The 27,397-nt window shown below is 49.1% G+C and overlaps 1 pseudogene across 1 annotated transcript; it reads right to left on the reverse strand.

Annotated features, from left to right (window-relative positions):
• Positions 1-5,497: 5,497 nt before the first annotated feature.
• Positions 5,498-6,128, reverse strand: LOC308348032 (MICOS complex subunit MIC19-like; annotated as a pseudogene). The gene has a single exon. The product of its transcript is annotated as an MICOS complex subunit MIC19-like (transcript).
• Positions 6,129-27,397: the final 21,269 nt, after the last annotated feature.

The following is a 27,397-nucleotide window of genomic DNA, read 5'->3' on the forward strand; positions in this document are numbered from 1 at the left end:
ATAAGAAATCTGTTGATAGCCTTACTGAGGGTCCCTTGTGCTTGATGATTTGCTTATCTCTTACTACTTTAAAGATTTGCTCTTTATCTTTCACAAGTTTAATTATATTGTGTTGGTGTGAGTGTCTTTGGATTCATCTTGCTTGGACTTCATTGATCTTCTTGAATGTCTATATTTGTGTCTTTCATCAGGTTTAGGAAGTTTTCAGCCATTATTTCGTCAAATATTCTCTCTGCCCTTTTCTCCTATTGTGGGACTCCCACAATATGTATGTTGGGCTCCTTGATGGTGTCCTACAGGTCCATTAGGCTCTGCTAATTTTCTTTTTCAATCTTTTTTTCTTTCTGTTCCTGAGATTTGATCATTTCCACTGTCCTAGCTTCAAGGTCAGGGATGCTTTCTTCTGCTTGTTCAAATCTGTCATTGAATCGTTGTAGTGAATTTTGCATTTCGTAGATTTTTTAAAAAGATTTTATTTTTAAGTGACCTCTACACTGAACATGAGGCTCAAACTCACCCCTCCAAGATCAAGAGTTGAATCCTCCACTGACTGAGGCAGCCAGGTGCCCCGTGAATTTTCCACTTCAGTTATCTTACTTTTCAGTTCCAGAATTTCTTCTTGGTTTCTTTTTAGGGTTACTGTTCTTTTATTCATGTTTCCATTTTGTTCCTACATCATTTTCTTGACTTTCTTCACATCTTCTTTTAGTTCTTTGAACAGCTTACAGACCGTTGTTTTAAAGTCTTTGTCTAGTAGGTCTGCCATCAGGTCTTTTTCAGGGACAGTTTCTGTTTTGCTTTTTCCTTTTGAATGGGCCACACTTTACTGCTGCTGCTTCTTCTTCTTTTTTTAAAGATTTTATTTATTTATTTGATGGAAGACACAACCAGAGAGGGAACACAAGAAGGGGAAGTGGGAGAGGGAGAAGCAGGTTTCCCTCTGAGCAGGGAGCCCGATACAGGGCTCAATCCCAGGACTCTGGGATCATGACCTGAGCCTCAGGCAGATGCTTAATGACTGAGCCACCATGCCTTATGATTTTTGTTATTGTTGAAAACTGGACATTTGAATCTAATAATGTGGTAATGCTGGAAATCAAATTCTCCCTCTTTCCTGGGGTTTGGTGTTTTTTGTTATTATTATTTTTTAGTTGCAGGCTGACTCTATGCTGGAGGTCAACCTGAGATGTAAACTTAACATCTTCTCAGGTCCTTTCCAAGCCTTTCCTTGAGCATGTGTGAATCATTTCTAATTTTTCCCATGTATGCAAGTATTTTTGAATGTCTTAACCTTTAATATCTGGTTCCCAAGAGGGGAAAAATGAGAACAATGAAGGTGGGGGAGGAGAAAGGGACACTGGCCCTTTAGATCCCCAGAAGTCACTTGAGCCTTGGGGGGGGACTTCCAACTATGTCGAGGGGTGCAACAGCAATGGCTGTTCCCTTCTGTCTGCATCTCCAGTCAGAAGCCACAGTCAGTGACCAGAGCTGAGACCACCAGTTTTTGGATGGATTTGGAAAACAGGGTCCTGTTTGCCCTCCCTAGCTCTAACCAGCTGTGTGCAAGCTGCTGCAGGAGCCAACTATGTCAAGCCTCGTTTATTAAATCTTTTTCTTTTTGTAATACCAGCTCACTACGTATTGTGTTTCATATAGGCCTAAGTCTATTTCGGATGTCTGTATTTTGATTCACAATATGTCATCTCATACCAGTAACTTAATTATAATGACTTCATGGTAAGTCTTGATAACCAACAAAGTAAGTCTCCCTGCATCATTCAAAGCATTCTTGGTTATACTTGGCCTTTTGCACTTACACATACATTTTGGAATCAGTCTTCAAGTTCTTCCGAAAGCCCTGTTGAGATTTTTATGTGAAATTGCATTTAATATTAACATTTAATATTAGTTTGAGGAGCATTCTCATCTCTAAAATATCAAGTTTCCTCATCTGTTTCTTGCTCAGAAACTTTTACAATTTTACACATCTTTTTTTAAAAAATATTTTATTTACCCATTTGACAGAGAGATATCACAAGTAGGCAGAGAGGCAGGCAGAGGGAGAGGAGAAAACAGGCTCCCTGCTGAGCAGAGAGCCCGATGCGGGGCTCGATCCCAGGACCCTGGGATCATGACCTGAGCCGAAGGCGGAGGCTTTAACCCACTGAGCCACCCAGGTGCCCCTACACATCTTTTGTTTGATTTGCTCTTAGATACTTAAATACTTGTAGCTATTGTAAAACTAGTTTAAAAGTTAGTTTCTAGATATTCATTGTGGGCATATAGACAAATTAACTTTTGGATATTCATCTTATATCCTGCAATCTTACTGAACTGTGTCCTAGCAATGGCTTGTGCTTGATCCTCTTTGATTTTCAGTGTTGGAGCCTCTGCAGACAATGACGGTTTGGTTTCTTCATTTCCAACACAGAGTGTGTGTGTGTGTGTGTCTGTGTGTCTGTGTGTGTCTGTGTGTCTGTGTTGTCTTTGACAGCATTGGTCAAGATGGGGTGGAGGGGAACACTGGAGGGTAAGTGTAAAAATATTATTACTCAGCCCTAAATTATACTTGCTGAGTTCTTCTTTGACTCATGAATTATTTTGAAATTTATTTTCAAAAGTTGTAACTTATAGACATTTTTTGCTTATTTTTGTCACTGATTTCTATTTTTATGATAGTGAATTCAGGAATTGGTCTGTATTATATTGATTTTTTTGTATTTGTTGAGTCTCGCATTATAGTTTAGTACATGATCAATATTCATGAATGTTCAATATGCCCTTGGGAAGATGGTGTATTCTCCCACTTTGATTGTGGATTTGTTAATCTCTCCTTATAATTCTGTCAACTTGGGGTTTATATGTTTTGAGATTGTGTTGTTAGGTTCAGTAGAGGTTCAGAAGTTTTGTACCTTTGTGAGAAAAATGTTCCTTTCATCATAGCCTCTTAACTCTAATGATACTTTCTGTCTTTTTTTTTTTTTTCTGATACTGAAATAACTGCACTAGCTTTCTTTCCGGCAATATTTGCCTGGTAAACCATTCCTCTCCCTCTGGTCTCAATCTTTCAGGTGCTTCAGCTATGGTATGTTTCTTATAAATAAATAAATAAACAAAGGTGCACTTTCCTTACTTCTGCCTTGTCTGCGAGCTTGTCTTCCAGTGCTGACTTTACTCCGTGGGCAGTTATAGTGACTATAGATGCGAGTGCATTCATCTCTGCCACCTACTTTTGTACTTCCTACTTTTTATGTTTTTTTAATTTATCTGACTTTAAAAATCTCCTTTTTAAAAAAATATGTGTTTATTTGAGAGAAAACACAAGTGGTGAGGAGGGGCAGAGATAGGGCGAAGCAGAGTCCCCTCCGAGCAGAGAGCCCATCTGGAGGCTCCATCCCAAGATGCTGGGATCATGACCTGAGCTGAAGGCAGGCGCTTAACAGACTGAGCCACCAGGCGCCGCAAAAAACTCTTATCTTTGGCTCGATGGATTGAGTTTTCATTGTATCCCTTCCTCCATTTCCACCCCACCTTAAAGGTTTGAGGTTTTGTTCTCTTTCTATACTTAACATTTATTTTGACTTAATCTGAAATGAATTACTACCTCTCCTTTAGTTTTGAATAGTACCCAAACCTTAAAATGCTTTAGTCCAAGCACCCCTCCTGTCTTTATTCCATTGTTGTTCCTTGCTTCACTTCCATCTCATTTTTGTAGTCTTCAAATCACTTCCTAGTGCTATTGTTTTGTCTTGTTTTTTGGGGGGGGGTGGGAAGGGCAGAAGGAGAAGAGAGAATCTTAAGCAGGCTCCTCGCTCGGCACAGAGCCCGACATGGGGCTCAACCTCATGACCCCGAGACCATGACCTGAGCCGAAATCAAGAGTCCAATGCCCAAGCAACTGAGCCACTGCAGGCCCCTGTGTGCTATAGTTTTAAAATAGTGCCGGTTTAGATTTGCCACATGGTTGCCAATTACTTTATCCAACACTTTTTCTTAGATTTCTGTCTTCCAAGTGTTTTCTTTCTGAAATAAATCCTGTAGTATTTGTTTCAGTGACAATTTCTATAATGGTATTCTTTTAGTCTCGTAAGAAAAAAAACACACAAAACCCTGTTTTCTCACTCATCGTTGTATTGATATTTAGCTGGAAAGGGAATTCTAGATGGACCTGAATTTTCCCTCTGCAGGAAAATCATTCTGTGCCACAGCCAGTCAGTCGGTGGAGGACCTGAGCTTGAATTCCAGCCCACGTGGCACTAGAGCCTAGTTCTTAGCCAAGTCCTTTGTATCTGAAGTCACCAGATAATGTATCATTTTAAAAATAACAAACTGTATCTGTATCATGGTAACACATAGGCATGTTTTAAAATAAAATATCTGATCCAGTCCGCGTTTTTAGGAACTTCCCATATGCTAAGCGACATGGGGGTGCAAAAGGCTGTGGCTCTTTGGTGGAGAGAAGTGCGGTCCTGCTGGGGAAGCAGGTTTGCAGCAGCATTTATTCCGCTGTGTTCTAGCATCCCGGCCAGTGTTCTGGGCCTCCCGATACTTGGAAATGGAAAACACATAAGACTCTCTCTTTCGTTTCCCCGCTGGAAAACATTGATCGTGAGTGAAGTAAAGATGTCAGTATTCACGGTAGAGAAGAGGCTGTATAAGCCGAGACTGCCTTCATGTTGTTAAAACAAATGCCTTGTTCCACTTGTAATCATAAACGCTGCTCCAGTAAAAGAGTACGCTTCCCTCTCCTTCTGGTCTCCTTGCTTGCATGATCAGCCTCAGTTAAAATGAAGTGACTCCTTAGACCGTCAAGGAGAAAAGAGAGAGAGGAAACCAACACACCATAGCCTAGACAGCTCTATCTAGTACCTCTGGGTCGAGATCGAGGTCCCCTCCTCCCCCCGCCGCACCAGCCATGCATCCCGACCCCCAGCTTTGCTGGAGTGAGGATTCACCCCCCCCCCAACCATGGACTTGGTAAGAAGAGAAGGTTGAATAGGAAGTTAAAAAGGTAGAGGGGGCTGCCTCTCCCTTCCCGTTGTCATGAACAGGGTCAACTAACACTACAGTGTGTCCTTGCTGGCTGAAAACTGATGTGGGGCTCGGCTTTTCAAACCATAACTCATCAAACTGGGATACACCCCTGCTGGATCTGCTCCCTGGTGCCTCTCTCTTATCATCTTCTCTTTTTTTTTTAAATTTTTTTAAAGATTTTATTTATTTTACAGAGATCACAAGTAGGCAGACAGGCAGGCAGAGAGAGAAGGAGAGAGAGGGAAGCAGGCTCCCCACTGAGCAGAGAGCCCGATGTGGGGCTCGATCCCAGGACCCTGAGATCACAACCTGAGCCGAAGGCAGCGGCTTAGCCCGCTGAGCCACCCAGGCGCCCCTCATCTTCTCTTTAAAGAGGTTCCTTTCTTCCTAGGAAACAAAAATGTTCTGCCTCCAGAATTACCTTCGAGAGGTTTTGCTTGCTGTAGAAGTTGACACTCCCTGCTCAAGCATGCTCAGTGTGGCCTGATGTACACAGCGCACGTACTGGTTGGCCAACATAGCCGCCGAGCATCAGCTGCGTGTTCTGCAGAATCTGGGTCTGCAGATCAGCACAGACAGGATGAAACGCACATCGGTTCCACGTTGCTTCCCCCTCCCTAGCAGCTTTCCGATACTGTTTAGGGGTGACTTTGTGGAATTCTGAGCTCCTCTCCTTCCGTCCAGCCAGCTGCTCTCTGCAGAATGTGTCCTGCTTCTTTATCAGTCCATCTTTCTCTCCCAGCTGCTTAGCCAGGTGCTTTGCCTTGGCTCATGCCTCTTCCCTTGATACCCTCTCTCTCGAGGAGTAGCTCTGGTTAACTCCTCCCTCTGTCCAGCTCTTTGCCTTGGCTTTAGTCGTTCTGAATTCCAGAGTCTTCTTGGCTTGCTCCGATGAGACCCTCAGCTATTCGGGTCTTCACTTCACCAGAAACTGATGCACCAGGAGGACCAGAATACTACAGAGACTTTGAACCAGATGGGGAGCATCATGCAATCAATCACATTTTCCGAAAACTGGATGCCCTCACCATGGTGATGTTCTCATTCTCCTTGGCCTCAAAGGTGACCCAGCACGTGCTGGAGGTCCCACCCATGGCTCCTGCTTCTGCCCTCGTGGAGACCTGGCTTGCACCTATGAGCACTTCAGGCCCCATGGAGCCTCCCAGAGTCTTCCCTTGCACAGTGGAGCAAGGCCACGACTCCCCATGAGCCATCCATGCCCTGTATACTGATTGCCATACGCAGACTGGGTGGGGAACACCCAGAAGGCAAGCTAGAGATAAGGGTGTGCACATATCTTCCTGGTTTATTTTGAAAGTGAGGGATTCTAGAGACTGGGAGAGTGCAGCGGGAAAGGAGGAGAGCCAATACAAGTGTCATTCTCATGTTGATCACTGTGTCTCTGTATTACTCAGTTGTTCTCTAGAGAAGTAAGCAGAAGAGATCGATTTTAAGTAATTGGCTCATGATTATGGAAGCTAGGAAGTCCAAAATCTGCAGTGTGGGCTGGCAGGCTCAAGACTTGAGAGCAAAGTCCAAAGGCCGTTTGCTGGAGAATTCCTTCTTGCTCCAAGAGGTCAGTCTTTGTTCTATTTGGACCTTCAACTGATTGGATGAGGCCCACCCATATTATGGATGGGATTCTTCTTTACTTAAAGTTCACTGTTTTAATGTTAATCTCATCCAAAACACCCTCCACATTGACATGTAAAACTAACCATCACAGGCTCGGCCCCCTGGTACCTCCCAGCAGCATGTAGAGTGAACCTCAGACGGTACAAGTCTGGACAGAGAGGGAGCACTTGTGTGCTGGCTCTCCATGTCCCATGGCCAAGACTTGTCCTATGGGACGTGAACTCTCATTTCCTGGTTGTGGATGCATGAATGCCAGGCAGGTTCTCAGGTTCTCCACTTTCTGCTAGAGACTTCTAGACTTACTGTTTTTCCCACTCACAGGAAAAAGCATTTACCTTTTCGTCACCCCCCGGGAATCATCACTGTCTTCTCTGTGCCTTAAGGCCCCTTCTCTGTGCATTGCTGTCACTGTGCCCTGCAGGCCTGATGATCACACTGTCCTGAGATCCCTGTTGAACTCCCCGACTGCCACAAAGCCTCCGTGGTCAAGGGCCTGCCCTGTTCCTGTTTCCTTGATTCCTTAGTTCTTATTAATTGCTTTAATAAGTGTGGCTGGAGCAGGTGGAACAGGTTTTTGTCTTTTTGACTCTACCCGTGTTTTATCACCACTGGGGTCGTTCTCGCCGTGCACTTAATACTCCGTGGTTGGGCCCTGGCCCAGCCCCTTAACCCCTGTGGCCCTGTTTTCTCACATATGACATGAGAGAAATGTTACTACTCAAAGGCTTATCGCTGGGTGGAATGAAGCGGTAGGTGCAAAAGCACTCGTTACCTATAAAACAAAGCATAGGTTCAGGCTGTGACCGTGACCATGGCCGAGGGTGCCAGCTGGCCCCCAGGATCTGCTCTCTGCATCCTCCTCAGAAATCAACGTGCCGTGGAGCTCGGCAGGAAATGACACTTCCCATCTCCTTTGTTGCTGGGACGGCTTGGTGGCCACGTGCTGGGACGTGTGCAGACACTGTGGTCCAACTTCTGGGTTATTCCCGACATGGAAGGTGAGCTCGGGTCCCAGAATGGGGCTCCTCACCCTTCTGGTAAGCTGCAGCGTGAGTGTGCTCACCACCGCTGTTTTACCCTGGGAGGAAGACCGCGCACTTGCGATCCGGTCCACTCGTGAGCCAGAAAGGGACTGGGTCACCATCCTGGCCCTTGGGACTGTTTGGTGACCAGGAAAGAAGTAAGCCACCATAGCTGAGTCTCTCTGTTTCAGCAGCTGGGACTTCGTGCTCTTATTTTAAGTACAGTGTCGGCAGGAGCCTCAGCTACCCAGTGCCTCCGCCACTGTTGACGCCAGACTCCCGTGGCCTTCTTTCTTAATGAGGACACTAAGTTGGAGGGGCAGGAGAAGTGGAGGGCTGTATTATACCAGCGGGTGAGCTAGCCTTGCTTTTCCCTCTTTCATGTGGAATAATTCCAGACAGAAGCACTGATTTCATATCACACCGTGTGCTTCGTGAAGACTTGGGCAGAGGAGGTGGGAGTGATTAATGAAATCTTTGCCTCCTTGTCGAGGCCTCAGCCGGGTCTTCCTGCGACACAGCGTTCATTAATCTGAGCTGGTCTGTAAGTTGGGGCCGAAGAAATCGTCCCTCGGAGGAAAAGTCCCCGTGCTCTTAGTCTGACCGAGCTAAGCTCAATTCCAGGGTCATTATCACCCAGCAGTGCAGTTACTTCATCTTCCTGAGTCCCTGATTATGATGTTGATTATTAATTTCCATCTGTTAAATGAGGACACTGCTGTCCATCTCCCAAGTGCTGCCAGGTCGCCTGTCATTGAGATCAAAGGGTCTAGCATGTGCCTAGGCATTTCACACACTTCATAGATGCTAATTTCTGTCTTCCGCCTTCCTTGCTCAGAAGAAAATTAGGGGAAGCCTTTATTGAAAAATTTTCCTCGGGGCACCTGGGTGGCTCAGTGGGTTAAAGCCTCTGCCTTCGGCTCAGGTCATGATCTCAGGGTCCTGGGATCGAGCCCCGCATCGGACTCTCTGCTCAGCAGGGAGCCTGCTTCTCCTCCTCCCCTCTCTCTGCCTGCCTCTCTGCCTACTTGTGATATCTCTCTGTCTCTGTCGAATAAATAAATAAAATTTAAAAAAAATTTTATTTTCTCGAATTACCTTAGAATCCCACCTTCTCAGGAAGTACTTGAGGCTCCCTTCCAAATGGATGTAATTTCTAAAAAGGTTACAAAATGCTTTTGCAGGCCTTTCAGGGCACGTTATTTCTGATTCTGAGGTTTGCATATGTCGGGGGGATAGGGGAAATTTAATTCATTATGAAAGAGAAGGGGCTAAAGGATGCACTGTCTGGGAGACCTCGGCCCCAGAAGGGAGATCTGGGCCCCTGAGGCAGCTTCCAGAGTCAGATGTCTCTCCCGTGGAGTGTCCTTCCCACCGCACCCCCATCGTCCACTGCACCCCCGGCTCCCATCCGACAGTGACGGAGAGCACAGCCCCTCCCTCTCTGCTTTGCACAGTGCGGAGGCGTTGCAGGCCGGCAGCAGCCAAGCTCTGAGAACCCCCCGTTGTGCACGGGGACCGCCTTCCCTCATTCAGCACCTACCCAGTGGCCCAAGACTGACTGGTGGTGTCCTCTAGTCCTTGCCGACCACCCACCCCTCTACAAGCCTCTTACAAACATTGTTTGAACCCAGGGAACTCATTCCTTCAAACCTGGCCTGGCACCTGCTGTTCAGTCAGCATTGGACGTGTTTGAACCCAGTCTCATGACCTGGGTCAGCTCATTCCGTGTCCCCGGACTTCCTTCCATTGCCTCCTCTGCCGCAGGAGGGGCTTCGAACGAGGTGCTCTCTCCAAGGTGCCTTTCAGCTCTAAAGTTCTCATAGTCAATGTGTGATGTCACTTTCCGGTAGCTTCTACTCTACCCCTACTCCTTCCATCTCCCCCATCCCAACCTAAAGATAATTATCAGCATGGCCTAGGGTTTGGGGATAGAGATCTAGTCTTACCAGAAACTGAGATTACTCCCATTTCTTTCCTTTCTTTTACATCCAAGACTATGATCATGATTCTTAGCATTTGACCCCTCGTTGATGTGCTGGAGGTCCCCAGGACTACTCTCAGGTTCAGAATTTGCTCAAAGGAGTCACAGAACTCAGAAAAGTGCCTGTGCTCATGGTCACAGTTTGTTACCAGGAAAGGATACAGATTAAAATTGGCAAAGGTGGGGCACCTGCGTGGCTCAGTTGGTTGGGCAGCCAACTCTTGATCTGGGCTCTGGTCATGACCTTGGGGTCCCGGTGGAGTCCTGTGGACAGGGCTTCCTTCCCCCAGCAAGGACAGTGGAGGGAGGCGGGTGGGTTCAGCAGACATTTAATCTGATTTGAGGAGGTAGAATCGGTAGAATGTGAGGGTTGCCAGACGGGAAAGTCAGGAATGACCTCCAGTTTTCTGCTTTCCCTAAAGGCAACATTGGAGGAGGCCTGGGTCTGGGAGGGAGTGGAGGCAGTGAGTTCAGTTTTGAACATACTGGCGTGCGGTACCTCTGACAGACCCACGTGGGTCTGCAGTTCAAAGAGGAGGTTGGAGCTGGGAGTCCTAGGTGTCTGATGTGTAACCGAAGCCCTGGGGGGTTGAGTTGCCTTGGGTGGGGATTCGGGGTCAGAAGGCATGTTCTTGAGGAGCTCCAGTGGCGCTAAGAATCCTTGGTGAGCCAGCAAGGGAGACTGAGGGCTGCCAGCCTGGGATGCGGGCAGAAAGCTAGAAGGCGTCCAGTGTTCCAACAAAGGGCGTGGTTGGGGGTCTTGAGCGTGCAGAAGGATTACCTTAGACGACAATTGTACATCAGTTGGATCTAGCAAAATAATGGGCCCTGGGTGACGCTAAAGAAAAAAAAGAAGAAGAAGAAGAAGAAAAGAAAGAAAAAACCATTTTGGAAAAGGGAGGGTCGACTCTAGCACTTTGCAGTGGATTGAGAGATGAGCAGCAGAGAAGCTTTGGAAAGCGAGAGCTGGCGTAGATGACTTCACAGAGGTTTGGCCGAGAACAGGTGTGTAGGGATTGGGAAATTGCTGCAGGGCAGCACGTGCAGGAGTGGGGGGCTTTGGTGGTTGTGTTTTTGTTCTTCAAAGTGGAGGAGTGCTGAGCGTTAACAGAGAAGGTCTAAGGGGAGGCTGAGGATGCAGAAGGGAGCGCATGAATGGAATGCAGCCCTTGAGAAGGTGGGGGCTGGAACTGCACCAGGGGGGGCGCTTACCCCAGGAGAGCAGGAGGGAGGGAGGGAGGGATGCGTGCAGGTGAGGGAGAGTGAGTAGTACCGCTCCCTTCCTCGGAGCCATGGGAGGGAGCACGGGAGCCGTCTCCGTTAGTTCACAGCAACCTCCTGCTGTGCTATGAGCCGTGATGCGAGTGGGAGTGGATCTGAGGCTCTCGTGGGGTCACAGAGAAGTCGGGGAGACAAACCACCATGACCAGAGCTCACCTTTGTGCAGCACGGACTTGGGGCCAGGCGGTCGTAGCATTTCGTCCCACACAGGAACCCCGGGGAGTGGGCAGCCGCGTGCATCTATTTTAACAGATGTGGGGATGGAGGTGCAGAGACATTGACTTGCCGTCTGAGGCTGAAGGAAACGGTGGTCTGGAATGCCAGCCCAGGAAATCACTCTGCAGCCAGTGCTCCCCGTGACAACATCACGCGTGAGCTCCTGCTCCTGAACCACATCCCAGGAAAATGACCGGCCAGGATGCCACGCGTCTGGCTGTCACCACTTTTCTGGGGCAGTCGTGGTTTAGGTCATCCTCATCTTCTCCGTGAGGGGGGTTCGCTCACTTTCCTTCCAGAATCCCTTCCGTCGGCACGCTCCTGCTCACCCTTGGTAATCCAGCCCGCCAACCCCCTGCCTCCGCTGAAAGCTGGCCTCTGTTTTAATCCTCCTTGGTTTTTAGTTATAGTTATTTTCTGCATCCCAAACTGGGGCACAAAGGATTTGTTTTAATTTGGGCATCTGTGTGGGCTGTCTTAACAAAAGGCTCACGGAGAAGATGATGTGAGATTTTAATCTTCAGCCTGAACCTCTCCCCTGAACCCTGGTTGTGTACACAGCATCGGGATTTGGATGCCTAACAGGTGTCTCCGACTTCCAAGCTCAAAGCCCCAAAGCCTGAAATCACTGTTGGCCCCCCCTTCCCGGTCTGCTCTCTCCTACAGCCGTCCGCTCTCAGTTAACGGTACCTCTACAGTGCCCTGGGTCTCTCCGTAGTTATCTCCATAATGGTAACACTACTCAGCTGAGAACTGCCTCGTATTTTATGGAGAACATAGATACAGTTAAACGAGAACTACTTCATTCCCACCGCCCAAAGCTGCAAGGCTCAGCATCCTTTGCCACGGCTGACCACTCTGTCCTCGAAATACTTAATTCTGGGGGCGCCTGGCTGGCTCAGTCAGAAAAGCATGTGACTCTTGATTACAGATGAGTTTGAGCCCCATGCTGGGTGTAAAGATTACTTAAATAAGTGAAACTTCAAAAAAAAGAAAAAAGAAAAGAAATACTCCCTTCCGTAGGTACTGTGATACTCAGGGAATTTGTCTCGATTTCCATCTGCCTCAGCTCCTCCCAGACCTCTAGGTGTTGGCGTTCTCCAGGTCTCTCTTGTCTACTCTTTCCTCTTTTCTTGTCTGCCTTCTCCAAGGGTTCTCGTGTATTCTTGAAACTTCAACTTGAACTCAAAATGCATCTTCTGTCCTGAACTTTCTCATGAGCCCCAGACTCATGTCCAACTTCCTTCTCATCATTCCCATGTGGTCGTCTGAACGCATCTCAAACGAAATTCTGCCAACACCCAGCTGTGGATCTCCAGCCCCCATCTCTCTGAATGGCACCCCCATGGGCTGAGATCATCTCTGATTCTTCCTTTTCTCTCAAATCCCACATTGCAACAGGGGAGTTCTGGTTGACTCCACCTCCAAAACACAACCTGCTGTATGTATCCGGCCACCTCTTTCCATCACCTCTGCTTGAAGACTCCCTGACTTGCTTCCCCTCCCACCTACTCTCTCTCTCTGAATGTAACTTTTGTGTTTTTGGTGCACTGATGAACTTTTTCTCTGCCTTTCTTTGCCTTTTTGAACAGAAATCAACTGAGAGGGAATGTTTGTGCATTACCTTAAAGAAAAATAATAAGCAAATACAGGTACCGTTATCCTTTTTTTTTTTTTTTTTTGCTTCCAGCCCCTGTACCGTTATCTTTTTATCAGGTAACAGAGTGTTGGGACAGGGCTACATTGTACAGGTTGTGCACTGCACAACTCTAAGGGAGCAGATTGGCATGGTGTTTCAACAGGGCTGTGTCTGCAATTGGACTTACGCATTCCTTTTTAAACTGATTTTTTAAATTGCTTTAAAATGTATAAAACATAAAATTGATCATTTTATCCATTTCCAGAACTTTTTCATCTCCCCAAACAGAAACTCTGTATCATTAAACAATAACTTTCCACTTCTGCTCTCCCTAGGCTGTGGTAACCTGTATTAAGTACTTACCTAAGTGGAATCATACAGTATTTGTTCTTTTGTGTCTTTGTTATTTCTGTGCATTCTTTTATACTTTCTCATTTGGAAGTTAAAATTTTTAGGGGTGCCTGAATGGCTCAGTCGGCTGAGTGTCTGACTCTTGATTTCGGCTCAGGTCATAATCTCAGGCTCATGATACTGTCATGTGGGGCTCCGCATGGAGACTGCTTGAGATCCTCTCCCTCTCCCTCTGCCCCTCCCCACCCTGTGCTTGTGCGCACATGTTCTCTATCTCAAAAAAAGTCAAAATTAAAAAAAAAAATAAGTAGCACACAATATATTATACCTCTGAACAAATTTAGTTCAAGATGCTTTTGAAACTAGTTTATCTTTCTTGAATCACTTGTGGGTAACTTAGTTGTAGCATATCATTTGTCTCCTAAGGTCTCAATGTTACATTGCTTAAAAAGAAAACATTTTGTCATGACAAAGATGCTTTTAGTCAGCCTCCTGGAACTTCTCCGAGGCCCACCTGTAGGTGCACTTCCTTGTAAAGCCTGGTTTTAAGCAAGCACCCTGCTAAGTCGATTTAACCGGAGTCCCCCACCCCCGCACATCTGATCACCCTTGGGATCTGCTCGAGTTCTCATCCTCCACACCCCCCGCCCTGCCAAGGTGAGGTCTGGTCACAACCACCTGTCTTGAGCAAAGAACCCCGTCAGGTTGGTTTAGCTCTATCCCCCCCCCCCACTGCCACCCCTGATGTCCCCTCAGTAATTTTGCATCCACTGACCCCCACCTGCTCCTTGGCTGGAAGCCCCCACTTACCCGTGCTGTATTCCAAGTTGAGCCCAGCCTCCCTCCAGCGTGGCAGAAGCTCCTACGCTTCTGTGTAGGCCCTACGCACGATTACGGTGTGCTTTACTCTCTTTAACAAGTATTACTGAATATTTGTTTCTTTAACCATCTGAGCAAGTTGAATTGTGGCAGTCTTTAATAGAGAAAAAAATGCATTTGACTTTCACAAGCCATTTTTGCTTTCCTTTGGGACCAGAGCAGGGTTTCAGATTTTATTTCACAATGTTGTTCCCCATTCACACCACCACCAAATTTCCCTCCTTTTGTCTTTCTTTTCCATTGCTTTCCCATCTGAGCCAATCAGAGCTCAGACTTGCTGCCAGAAAAGTCCAGTCATCTCTCCCTCCTTTAAAGCCAGACCCTGCCAGCTGAGCTCTGGTGCACGGGTCAGTCACAGGCTGCGGGAGGGCAAAAGGCACCAGGAATAGAAGGCGGGAAAGTCGTCCTCGGTGGGCCTCTTAATTGCATGTGAAGAACCCTGTGTCCGTTCCTGAGCATCCCTCCCCCTGCCCCACCCCGCGGCCCCGCTCCTTCCACTGAAGACTGACGACCGCCAAGCTCCCGACTTTGCTATTTTCCAGATAAAGGAAGGAATAGTCCCACATACCTCCTCCAAAGGGTGCTGGGAAAGTATTAACCAGCCCTCATTTTAAAACCAGCTTGGACTTGGGGCACCTGGGGGACTCCGTCGGTTAAGCATCCAGCTCTTGGTTTCGGCTCAGGTCATGATCTCAGGATCTTGGGATCAAGCTCCGAGTTGGGCTCTGTGCTCAGTGCGGGGCGGGGGGGGGGGGTCTGCTTGTCCCTCTGCCCCTTCCCTGACTCGTGCTTGCTTTCACTCAAATCAATAAAAAATAAATAAAATCAGCTTGGACTCAGGTTGGCTGGGGTGGGATTCTCCCCTCCCTCTTGACCTGCCTAAAATCCCTCCTGCTGGGTGGAGTCAGGACAGAATTCGGTCACATGGTCTTGGGGAGGAGGAGGAGGAGGAGGAGGCTGGTAACTAGCTCATGTTACTCAACCCTCCCCACCTCTCCGTGTTTGCTCCTTTAATCCCCCCAACACCCTAAAAGGGTAAAGAGACCGAGGGCTGAGAGCCTAAGCAGTTGGGCCTGTCACAAAGCTGGTGAGCATCTGAGGCCGAGTCTGAGGCAGGAGCCCACAGCCCGAGCCACGCAGCTGGCTCTCCAGGGCCTGGCCCCAGCCTAGCCCTGAACTTGTGTTTCCTGGACGCCAGAACCAAAGTCCCTGCATGCCGCTCTCCCCCCTGAGGAAGAGAAGAGTCCCTTGAGGCCACCCGAGCATTGCCACGTTTGCGGCCACTTCAGGAAATTCTCCTCGTCACGGTGCAGCGATTTTTACATGATATGCCCACGGTATCTGCCCACCACACCCTTTGATCAGTGACACAGTGCGTATAAATCAGCAAAGACAATGTATTAGAATATGACGTAAACGGACACACGTGTGTGAATTGAGGAAGGCAAGGACAAAGGAAGCCTGGCCGGACCCTCACTGGTTCCCGAGGATTCTCTGGTTCCTACACTTCTGGTGGAAATCCCGGGAGGGAGGGAGTCAGCACAAAGCCTCTGTATTTCAGGTACTTCCACACTGGCCCAGTGCTCCCAAGGACTTTCTTGGAACTTCTTACGCCTCATGTCACTCTGTTGAATTATAGTTCCCCCTTTCCACCTACAAGAGCCCCACTTCCCCGGACGGTGTCCAGTGCCATACGTGACCCACTGTCAGGGCTCAGAACATATTTGTTGTATGAGTGCATGAGCTTCCCCCTCACTGAGACACTGCCTGATGGAAGAGGCTCCCGTGCACACACACCCCAAGCTTGTCTCTGTGGCCTACGTGAGGATCACTCAGGATTTCTCTGTCGAACCTTCATTATGTATCAGGAAGGGCTACAACACGAAGGCAAAGCAGTTACCCTCAGTAAAGTCCCAATGAGACCAGTGAAGTGGTATAAATATTTGAAAGAAGATACCGAATTCCAACAAGGATGGTCTAGCTCCCAACACCATCACCAGGATCACCCTCACTGGGTCACCGCAGGGTTCCCGACCCTCAGTGACCCTGAGGCTGTAGAGGACCCCACTGCCCTCCCTCCCCCATCTCTGATCACTCAGCTCTGAATGACCTGAGGCTCATGACCTTGATGTACAAGTGTCCACTCAGGGGGCAGAAGAGTGTCTTTTTTGCAGGAAGGAAATACATCTCAATGAAAGTAGCAACGATTTCTTAAGTAGCTTTATTGAAATCAGGACTCGATTCTAGACATGTGGGGGAGGGCTTGGTCTCTACCCTCATGTTCATAGTCTCATTGGGAATACTTAAAAAGTGACAGTAGAAGGCAGCCAGCAGTGTGAGTTCAGCATGATGGACAGCAGCGGGTCGAGCTGTGTGCTGGGTAGGATCCAATACACCCGTAAGTGACAGATATCAGAATTCTGAGACCAGAGAGGGGCTCTGGGCTGCGCCTGCTTGGGAAGACTTCCCCCAGAAGAGGATGGTCCCGTATGGCCCTGGCACCAGAGAGTGGCAGCCTGCCCAGGCCGCTGGCCAGCAGGCGGACCTCCCTTAAGCCCAACAGCCAGATGGCACAATTATGGTGGGACTCACGGAACGGGATGATTTCTGCTTTCCCTCCCCCAAGCTGATTTCTTTCTATTTCTTACCATTACTTGGTGAGTCTGTTTATGAGTTAATACCTGTTCCTTCATTCTTAGTAGCGCTACTTGCTGCTGAGAATTACAACAGAGCTAAAAACGAACGATTGCCAAGATGCCCTAATTGTGTCTCCGGGGAAGTGCCGAAGATTCTCCTCTCTCTTCCTTCCTGTCGCCTTCCCCTGGTGAGTACGTTGCACTAATCACTTTTGAAGGAAGCACGTTACACTGTCATTCCAGCACCTTGGGGTTTGTCAGCGTAAGAGCCAAGAGTCGGATCAGATCCGTTGGCAGAATGATCGGCCGCTGCTGAAAGGAGATGTGCCGAGACCGCGACCGTTTTCTGTCTCATACGCCAGGAAGGGAAAGGCCGACTGCATGTCTGCACGAAGGGTCAGATAAGGCAGGTGGCAGGACTGGTGTGCGATTTCCAACTCTTGACTTGGGGCTTTGGCTTCTTTCAACCCAAAGGGAAGAGGGTGAGGCGATAGAAACAGCCCGTAAGCCAGCAAACACTCTGGGGGCCTCCCCGGCAGGACGCGGTGGGCTCGCTTGCGTAGCAGGACCTCCCTGCGTCGGAATTTTCCGGCTTCCTTGTGAGTGTCCACATCTAGCATTTTGAGTTGACAGGTAAGGATTAAAGACCTCGGGTGGAACTGAAGTGGGTCAGATTTCTCATATTTTCGTTCTGATTTTCACTACATAGAATTAGACGAGTTGTTGGGGTTTGTGGCCGGCACAGCTGGCTCCCTCTCCTCCCCGCGGCCCTCATCTCTACACACTGAGAGCTACTTACCACAAGCACCGGAGACTCTTGTCTTGAGGACTTTTTTCTGGCTCTGGGACCCTAGGGGGCCGGGACATGGGGCAAACCAAGCCGGAAGTGTAGGAGAGTTCATGGAGGGTCAAAGCAGCCCTTGACTGATGTTGGATGGCGAAGAGGTGGAAAAGCGCAGCTGGGTTGAGCCCCAGGTACCCCGTGGGTACACTCTATGCTGATCCTTCTTCTCCCTCCCTCACATCCCAGCCCAGCCTATTGGAGTTCCCAGCTTTCTTTCCGTTAGCAAAAACAGGTACTAATATAGGCCTTCATAAAAGCAAGGTGATGTAACACAAACTTCCAAGACGCAGAAGATGCTGCATTATTCAGCGCTAAGAGAAATGCGCTCTGAAGCCTTGCGAGACACAGAGGAACCTTAAACACCAAGTGAGAGAAGCCAGCCTAGAAAGACCACATGCCTACCGCACGAGTCCAATCCTGTGGCATTCTGGGAAAGGCGAACCGTGGGGACACTGAAGAGATCTGTAACTGCCAAGGGTTGGAGGAGGGAGGGGTGAATAGGCAGAGCACGTCGGATTTTTAGGGCAGCGAGATTACTCTGGATAATCCTCTAAGGATGGATACGTGTCATGCTTTTGTCCAAGCCCATAGAATGTACGAGACTAGGACTGAACCCTCACGTCACCTGTGGACTTTGGGTGATAACGAGTCAGTGTCGGCTCATTCATTGTAAGTAGTTTGCCGCTCCGCCGCAGGGAGGCGGTGATGGGGGAGGCGGGGCCCGGGAGCGCTCTGTACTTTATGTTCGGCTTTACTGTGAACCTAAAACTACTTTTAAAATAAATAAAGTCTATTTAGAAAATGTTGTCTGTGGGGCAGGCACGGAGCGAGGCTTTCGGGCAGGCCCAGGGAGCACAGGGAGCGTGGTCCACCGCCAGCCTCCAAGTGTCGGCATCTGGGAGCCCCCTTGCCAAAGCCACGCCCTTTCCAAGCAGCTCACGTTCGGTGACCCAGTGAGCGGGGCACACGGGCCTGATAACAGGAGGCCTTGGCCTGACTGGGCGGGCACGGCGCTGCTTCTGTCTAGTGCTGCTCCTGCCCCTCCTTGCTTTCACAGTGTGGATCTTTTTTATTTTTTATTTTTTTTAAGTTTTATTTGTCTGTCTTAGAGAGAGAGAGCATGAGTGAAAGGGGCAGAAGGAGAGAGAGAGAGAATCTGAAGCAGACTCCGTGCTGAGCGTGGAGCCTGACGGGGGCTCGATCCCAGGACCCTGAGATCATGACCTGAGCGGAAGGCAGACAGGGGTGCCCCTCACAGAGTGGGTCCCTAAAGAAACATCTGGTACCCCAAATTCTGTCTCAGCGTCTGCTTCCAGAGAACCCAGGCTGGACGCCGTTCTTCACCACCAGCCTGGACTCGACCTCTCCGGCCAAGCCTGCCCAGGCCCTTATCTCCATCTCCTTCACGATGCAGCTGACTTCTAAGGCCAAGAGGTTATTTAATAAAGGATCCCCACGGCCCTATTCAGGCTTCCTACTGTTATATTAAGGAGCAATATTTCTCTTAGGTTTTTCAGGAGAATTATTCACCTTTTTTATTTTAAAAGTGTTTAATTTTGAAATTCTTAAAATGTATGGAAGAGCACCAGCCATAACAAAAGAGGCGCTGTTGGTTCTCGACCCTTTCGGGAGCTTCCTGGTGGAATCTGAAAGCGGCTCCTCGCACACAGAGGGCCAGGGGAGACAGAAGAAAGAGCCAGGCCCTTCCAGGTTGGCAGGCGGCAGTTTTCATAAGCAAAAGAACCTACTATCCGAGGCTTGCCTTGGGGGGAAGCAAGACAAGTCATCCCCACCGGCCAGATCTTTGAAGTTCAGACAGAGAGAGACACACGCGTCCTGTGCAGGTGTTCTCAACACCACGACCCTGCCTCAAGGCTGTGTCCTTGCAGCAGCCTCTGGGAGGGGGAAGGTCAAGCAGAACCCACATTCCAAGGATGGGGGAGGGGGTGTGATCGCCTGGGTCCAGCTCATGGCTTGACTGGCGGTCGCATCTTCTCGGTGCCCTTTCCCAACGGACACCGGGATAATCAGCACCAGGGCAGTTCCTTTGTTCTATCTCTAATCTCTCTGCTGTATTTTTAAGGACCTAAACCATTAGTGATACAACGAAGGTTCCACCCTTAGCCCCTTCCTCCTCCCGCCCACAGTACGCTCCCGTGCACGTTTTGGCGGCTCTCCTGCATGTGCAGGTGTCATAAACAGGACATGCCATTGATTCCGTGTTTTAGGTTGTGCAAAAATGGTGTTATATGGACTCCATTGTTCTGGAACCTGCTTTTGTTGCCCAGCCTGCTCAGAGGACTGGCCACGTGGATCCGTGCAGATGCGGTTCATGAGTTTAAGTCGCCGTCTAGAATCCCGTCACACGGTGGACGACCCCTCAGAGGCTCGGGTCTGTCTCATGCAAATGTGAAAACTGTGCTGCCGTGAACGTCCTTTCCATGTCTCCTCGGGAGTGTGGGCACGGTTCTGTCTGGCGGAGTCGCGAGCTGGAAGGGCACGAAGCCCCCAGTGATGTTAGTGAGGCCGCAGCGCACTCAGCCGGTCTCGTGCCTACGCCGAGGGGTAGCCTCCGTTCTCTGGTCTTTTCAGACTTCACTGTGACTCTGATTGTGTCACGCCTCTGAAGAGCTTCCGTTATCCGCGGAGCTGAGCATCTCGTATTTGTGGGCATTTGAGTTTCCTCTTCTGGGGACTGCTTTTTCATATTCTTTGCTCATTTTCTACTGGGTTGCTAGGTCCTTCCCTCCCCTCCCCTTCCCTCCCTTCCCCTCTCTTTCTTTCTCTTTCTCTTTTTATATCTTTGCTTTCTAATGCAACTTTTCATGTCTGTTTTGTCTCCCTGCCCTGATGGTGAGTTCTGGAGAACAAAGACGAAGTTTTCAGCATCAGTCGTGCCACAGGTGCTGAGTGGCTACTTAGGGATTGGGTCGGACCTTTTTGATTGAGACACAGAAGACCGAAGGTCACCAGCCAGTCTGGTATTTTCAACCTGTCGAGCAGTCGGGCGGGTTTCCTGCCTCGTGGAGCTGTTGACTCCGGAGTGGTTGGCTGCGGGATGGATCCAGCTAGACGCCAAGCCAAGCCGGCATGTACAGGAAGGCCTCAGAGGGGTCACCTGTGGCCATCAAGTTATTAAATAGGGAACGTTCTGGGCCAGTTGATTTCCACGGTGGCAGAGTTGGAGGGCAGGGTACATCTTCCTCACTCAGAGGGAGGCCGGGATTCTGACTCCAGGATGAGCCGTGGAGCTTCCACAACATCTCTTTGGAAGTATCTGGGTAGGACCTGGCACCAGGGGTCACCTAGCACCAGGTACCCAGGAAGTACCTGAATCCACGCAGGGACTGAAGACAGTGTGCTGGCACGGAGTGTGGCTTGAACCCACGTACCGTCGAGCAGAATGTACGGCACAGTAGGAGACCGGAGCCGGAGGAGTCTCCGAAGCCGGCTAGCGTAGCCGTCTCATTAGGCAGATGCTGCCTTTGGCCCAGAAGGACGAAATACTTGGTCCAAACCCACCGTGCAGGTTAACAAGAGGATTGTGTGCACCCCTGTGCACGTGTGTATAGGATCAACCACACCACAAAATGTGTTGAATTTTTGAACACTATCCAATATAAAAACATTTTTTTCAAGAATCGGTACAATGACAGAATTTGGTGCAATGACAGAATTTCATCAGCAGCCACACAACGTCCGGCATCGATTCACTAATGCGCTGCCCTGTGCCCGGCACTGCTCCGGGGGCTGGGGGTGCAGTGGGGGCCAAGCCGGAGAGGGTGCCGGCCTTTCTGGAGTTTCCGTTCCAGTGAGGGGAGAGCCCCGGCCAACCCGTAAACAAATAAATGAACAAGCTTAGACCAGACGGAGGTAGGCGCTGTGAAGATAACGAGACAGGATCTGTGTTTGGTTCTTTCATGCACTGGACAAATATTTATTGAGCTCCAGCTGTATGCCAGACGCTGCACTGGGCCCTAGGGAGATGGTGGGAGCAAGACAGAAGACGTTCCTGAACCCAGAGATTTGATTGTGGTTGGGAGAAGTGCCGTGATACACAACGAGACCTAAAACTGCAGGAAGCAGGTGATAAGAGGGAGCAACAGAAGGGGAGGCTTGGGAGAGGGACAACTTGGGAGTTCTTCCAGCAGCAAGTGCAAAGGCCCTGAGGTGGGCAAGGGCATGGTCCATAAAAAGCAACGAAGCCAGTGTGACTGTGATCTGGTGAGTCCCGGAGGGCGGGGAGAGGGGAGCTGGAGGCTGGGGAGGAGCCGTGATGCAGGAGGGGAGAGCAAGGGGCACGTCCGGCCTTGGGCTGGCTCCTCTCCGTTTTCCCTCTTGCTGGCTGATGGCACATGGGAACATTTAGTCTCTTTGCTGGTGGGGTGCCTGATCCCTGGAGCCCCCCCACCCCCTGCCTTACCATAAAAGGATTTTCGAAGACGGTTTCTGGGCGTTCGGTGATCTTCCAGAGGGACCACGGTGTGAGCCCTGAGCGATGGTTCTGGCTCATACTCAGCCCGTCTACGAAAGGCTGTTTATTCCACGGCGCTGAGTGGGTCCCAGGGGGCTATTTTCCTCCATTGTGTAAATCCCTGCTTAGAGAAGTTTAGCACACAGATTATGCACTCAGCCGGCTGAAATGATTCTCTGTTGCTATTACGGTCAATGGTGAAAATCACACACACCACTTTGTAAAGCAAATGATTTTTTCACCTGATAGATCATAATAGCTCTCCAGAGTTGTTAAGGTCTAAACAGTCCATTGAGAGCTTGTAGAGGGAGGGGGAGGGGCCCGGGGTGGAAGGGTGGGTGGGGGCGAGAAGGGAGTATCATCAGGCCATTCTTTCTAGAAATCTGGCACGACAAATATGGGCCCCCCTTTTCCTGAAACCCCAATCTGCGCTTAATGGGCTCATAAATATCACTGAGTCCTTTTCTGTATTTCCAACACAAGGTTCTGTGTGGCCGACACCCAACCCCCACCCTTTCTCGGTAACCCCTTTGTGCTGTGTGTAAAGGGCAGAGGGAGGGCCATATAAGTACTTATGGTATCATAAGCGTGCAGCCACGTCCCACTCTGCTGTGAGGTCTAAGTCAAGTCCCACCTCTCGAGAAAACACACCCACTCCCCGCTGCTCCGCCTTAGAGAATCCTGATGATGGAGACAGCCATTACCCCACCAAGCCCTCTCTGTGGGCCACGGACCACCCTGTCCTAAATCCTTCAGCTGCGTCAGTCAGTCTAACACAACGACGTGCCAAGACAGTTGATGTCAAGCATGTTACCTAGATCAGGAAACTGAAGCAGGACAGGTGAGTGGCCCACCCCCCCAGTCCCACGAGTAGTCACATAATGGGTGCTGGAGACTCACTGAACGAAAGCGTGAGCGGATGGGTGGGACAGAGCTGGGAGTCTTGCTTGTTGGCGCAAAGTCCTTCCATACCACCCTCCTCTTGGCACCCCTGCCACCGCCTGCTGCAGCGTGGGGACTGGTGGGCGCTCCAGGCAGGAAATCAACGCCTTTCTGCCTGTGACTCAGCCAGATGCCCAGAGCAGACCAGAGAGTCCACAAGGGACTTTCACTCTCAAGGAGTGACTTAGGGGCCAACCACATGGGAACGTTGGGAGGAGCCCAGGAATCTGCATTTAGACAAATTGTCGGTAATTTTTAAGCAGAAGATGAAGCTTGTGTCTATTCAGATGAGAAAAAATAAAAGCAGAGCTACCGTTCTGCTGAAGACGGTTTGGATCATTTTCTAATAATGCTTCCCGCCCGCCTTTATATTGTGATAAAAACACATAACATGAATGTCAACACTGTGACCATTTTTTCCCTAAGAAAATGTATGCAGCTTACCTATTACCGATAACAGAATGACGTGGTGCGGTCACACGGATGCGCTCTTGATATGAATATGGACGTGATTTTGGATATGGATATGGATATGATTTTGAGATCCTTAAGACCTCTCTTAACAGACCTCTCTTCCATTATGTATGTCCTTTTCTCGTTACTTGAAGTTTTTATCGAAGTAGAACGAACATACGGTGTGATATTCATTTCAGGTGTGCGATGAGTGAGTTAACGATTCTACGCAGTCCTGAGCCGTCATCGCCGTGAGTGTACTCCCAGTCCCCCTTATCTGCTTCACACACCCCCACCCCCAGCTTTCCCTGCATTTTCACCATTTTTAAGTCTACAATTCCAGGGCATTCACATTCCCCTGGGCTTGCAGCCATCACCACCCTCCGTCTCCAGAACTTTTTCATCCTCCCAAACTGAAACCCTGTCCCCGTGACACAACTTCCCGCCTCCCTTCCCCCAGCCCCTACTAAGCGCTGGTCTCCTCTCCGTCTCTATGAATTTGCCCATTTCAGAGACCTCATGTAAGTGAAGTCATACCAAATCTGTCCTTTTGTACCTGGCTTATTTCACTTAGCATGTGTTTCGAACTTCCGCCACGTTGTAGCATGTCAGGATTTTATTTCTTTTTAGGGCTGGATAATATTCCATTGTAGGCATAGACCGTATGTTGTCTGTGTGTTCAGTTGTTGGTGGACAGCTGGGATCATTCCGCCTTCTGATTATTAGGAACAGTGCTGCTGTGATTGTGGGTTACTGCTGTCTGTTCGAGTCCTTGCTTTCCGTTCGTTTGGGGCCATACCAGGGAGCGGAATGGCTGCGTCAGATGACCACGGTACGACACTTGTTTTGGCTTGTGGACCCTTATAAAGATTGTTGTTCTCAACCAATCGAAACCAATACCTCCTTTTAATAACATTTGGAAAAAAAAATAAGATTAGGAAACCCACAACGTAAAAATGACCATCTTTCAATGACATTTCAATAAAAATGATAAAATAAAAAATTACCATTTTAACCGTTTTTAAGTGCATAGCCCAATAGTACTAAATACGTTCACATTGTTGTGAAGCAGATCTCCAGAAGTTTTCAACCAGCAGAACTGAATCTCTGTACATTCAATGACTCCCATTTTCCGTCCCCATCCCCCACAGCCCCTGGGATCTACCACCTGCTATCTGTTTCTATGAATTTGACTACTTTAGGTGCTTAATGTAAGTGGGATCAGTCAGCTAATAAATATTTTGTCACACCCTTAGTGGTGTGCTGAAATGAAATTCATAGATAATTCCATTTTCTTATAACACAATTTTGAAGGGAAAAAAAGTATAATGCCCTAACTATAATATGAGGGAGAAATGAAAGTGATAATCAAATGCATTCTCCAGCATAGACACACTTAGGTCTGAGTCCACCGAAAGACATAACGGAGTAGCAGAAGCTCACGCCCGCACAGTGTTTGAAGAATTGTCAGGAATGGGACCGCGATGGACATGAACTGTTCTAGGCAGATGACAGTGATGGGTGCCACAGGCTCGCGGTAGGCAGCAGCAGGAACTTTCAGAACGGTCAACAAAACTCCCAGCAAGGGCACAGAAACAGTCTTCCTTCCAATTGCTTAGTGTCTTGTAATTAATATGTAAAAACCTTTGTGTGCATATGTGAACGTTTAGTCTCAGATAATTATAAACACTTTTTTCCCCACCTACGTTAATGTCCGCCAGGACATTTGGAAAAACACAGGAGACACAGGATCATTCTTTTTTGTGTGAGATTGTCCTTGTGCCTGGAGGGACATCTAGCAGACTTGGTCCCAGACACAAAAGGCCCGAGGTAACCCCGTCAAAGTGGCAACAAGAATACCCGTCGGGTTTCCAAAATGCCCAGTGCCCTTTCCAAAGAGGCTGTGTAGGAAGAGACACAGGACAATCGTGCACCTTCATAAGTCACAGCAGCAAGAAAACCCGACACCCTTTTAACCCCCACCCGGGGCAAGAAACAGAACATGGCCAGCACTCCCACAGAACCACCGAGTGCCCGTCCCAAGCCCCGTCCCCTCCCTTCCCCCTGGGGGGCTAGGGGTAGCTTAGCTCAACTTTTATCGTAATCACTTTCCCACATTTCTTGATCGTTTTATCATACGAGCGGGCATCCCTGAACGCTACAGTTTGCTTTTTGCCCAGCTAATTGTTTAAACATGTTTTTTACTTCTTTAAATAATCAGCAAACTTCCCCTCCGTGCTTTTTTTTTCCCCTTTACAATTGATCTGATAAGGACTGGGGCTGCTTGACCCGTGGAGTTTCCTGCCATCTAGATTTTGTGAAGTGCCCTCTTGTGCTGCTGTCCAGCACATTCCTCTGTCTGCTGTGTTTGCCGCACACACCAGACACCTGGTGTCCCTTCCTTTGGCAGGACTGTGTGTGCCGTTGTCTTTTGCCTGTTTGCTTGCTTCCTTCCTTCCTACTCTCCTTCCTCTCTCCCTCCCTCTACCTTCCTTCCCTCCCTCTACCTATCTTTCTTTCTTTCTTTCGATTGCCTGCTTGCTTTTCCATGTATCTCTTTTCTTCCTCACCAAAATCTTGGTTCTCAACAACGCAGGAATGACACAATTAGACCATCTTGACTCCAATCCCCATCTGTCAAGGTCTAACCCACTCATCAAGGTCAATGACCTCCATGTCACCAAGTCTAACGATCAGTCACCAGGTCCTCATCAACTTGACCCAACAGCAGCATTTGATTCAAAGCAACCACTCTCTCTGTGAAACATACTCTTTCTTCTCTTGGCTTCTAGGACATCCCACTCTCCTGCTGTCCTTCCGTTCCCCAATGCCCTTCCTAGGCTCCTTCGCGGAGTCTTTCCTTCTCTGCAGCGTCCGCATACCGGCTCATCCCTCTGCATCCACACTCATTCCCTATGTGATCTCATTGCGGATTCATCTGCCAGCCCATCACAGCCTGGACTTGTCCCCAAACACCTGACTCCCGTGTCTCCTCCACGCCCCCCATGGACATCATAAAACCATCTCAGACTCAGTATGTCCAAAGGGTATTTTTGATTCTTCTTTCCCCAAACCCTCACCTCTCTCTGCCTTTGCATCACAGTAAATGGACGGCCCCAAACTTCTAGACACTTAGGACAAAAGCCAAACACGTGGGAGTCACCTTTGACTCACGTCTTCCTCTCACCCAGACCCAAGGCCTCAGGAAATCCCTCGGCTCTGCCGACACAGATCCAGAATCAGAGCACTCCTCATTGGCCCATTTACCCGCCTCCTTCTTCACGCTCTCATTATCTCCTGCCTGGATTTCGAAGAGCCTCCCACCTGGTCTTTCTGCTCTACCTGCCCTCTCTGGTCTGCTCCCCCACAGCAGCCCGGTGATCCTGCTACATCCCAAGACCCTCCTCTGCCCACACTCGCCCACCCTGCGGCTCCCATCTCATTTATGGGGAAAGCCAGCGTCCTCACAGTGGTGAACAAGGCCTTGCATGATCTGACCCAAGGGCCTCCTCTCTGCCCCACTGCTCCCCCGCCCCCACTCCAGCCCTTTGCCTTGACCCCAGTCCCCTGACCCCTTGTACTCCTTCCCTGTCTTCAGGGCCCTTTTCCAAACGTCACTGTGTCTGAAAGGCCCTCCCTTCCCTCCCTAATAGGATAACAGCCCCGGCCTGGCTTCACTTTGTTTTTCTAAAGCAGCCTCCTCATTTCTCCCTCTGGCTTATTTACTGGCTGTTAATGGACTGTAGGCTCCACCCCGACAGGGCCTTGTGTATCTCTGGTTTTGACGCTGGAACTCCAGTGCCTAGAACAGTCTTTGGCCTGTGGTCATGTCACCGTGTGCTGATGACTGGGCACCCAAATGGATGGAGAAATGACTGTCATGTTCTGGGGAGTGATGCTCAACTCAGCCTGACTCAGCACTTCGGCTTTTACGCCCAACCCCGCCCCCCCCCCATTGTAGCAAAATACACATGACATAAAACCTCCCTTTTTTAACCATTTTAGGT

This window comes from Martes martes (genome assembly GCF_963455335.1).
Source record: "Martes martes genome assembly, chromosome: 8".
NCBI lineage: Eukaryota > Metazoa > Chordata > Mammalia > Carnivora > Mustelidae > Martes > Martes martes.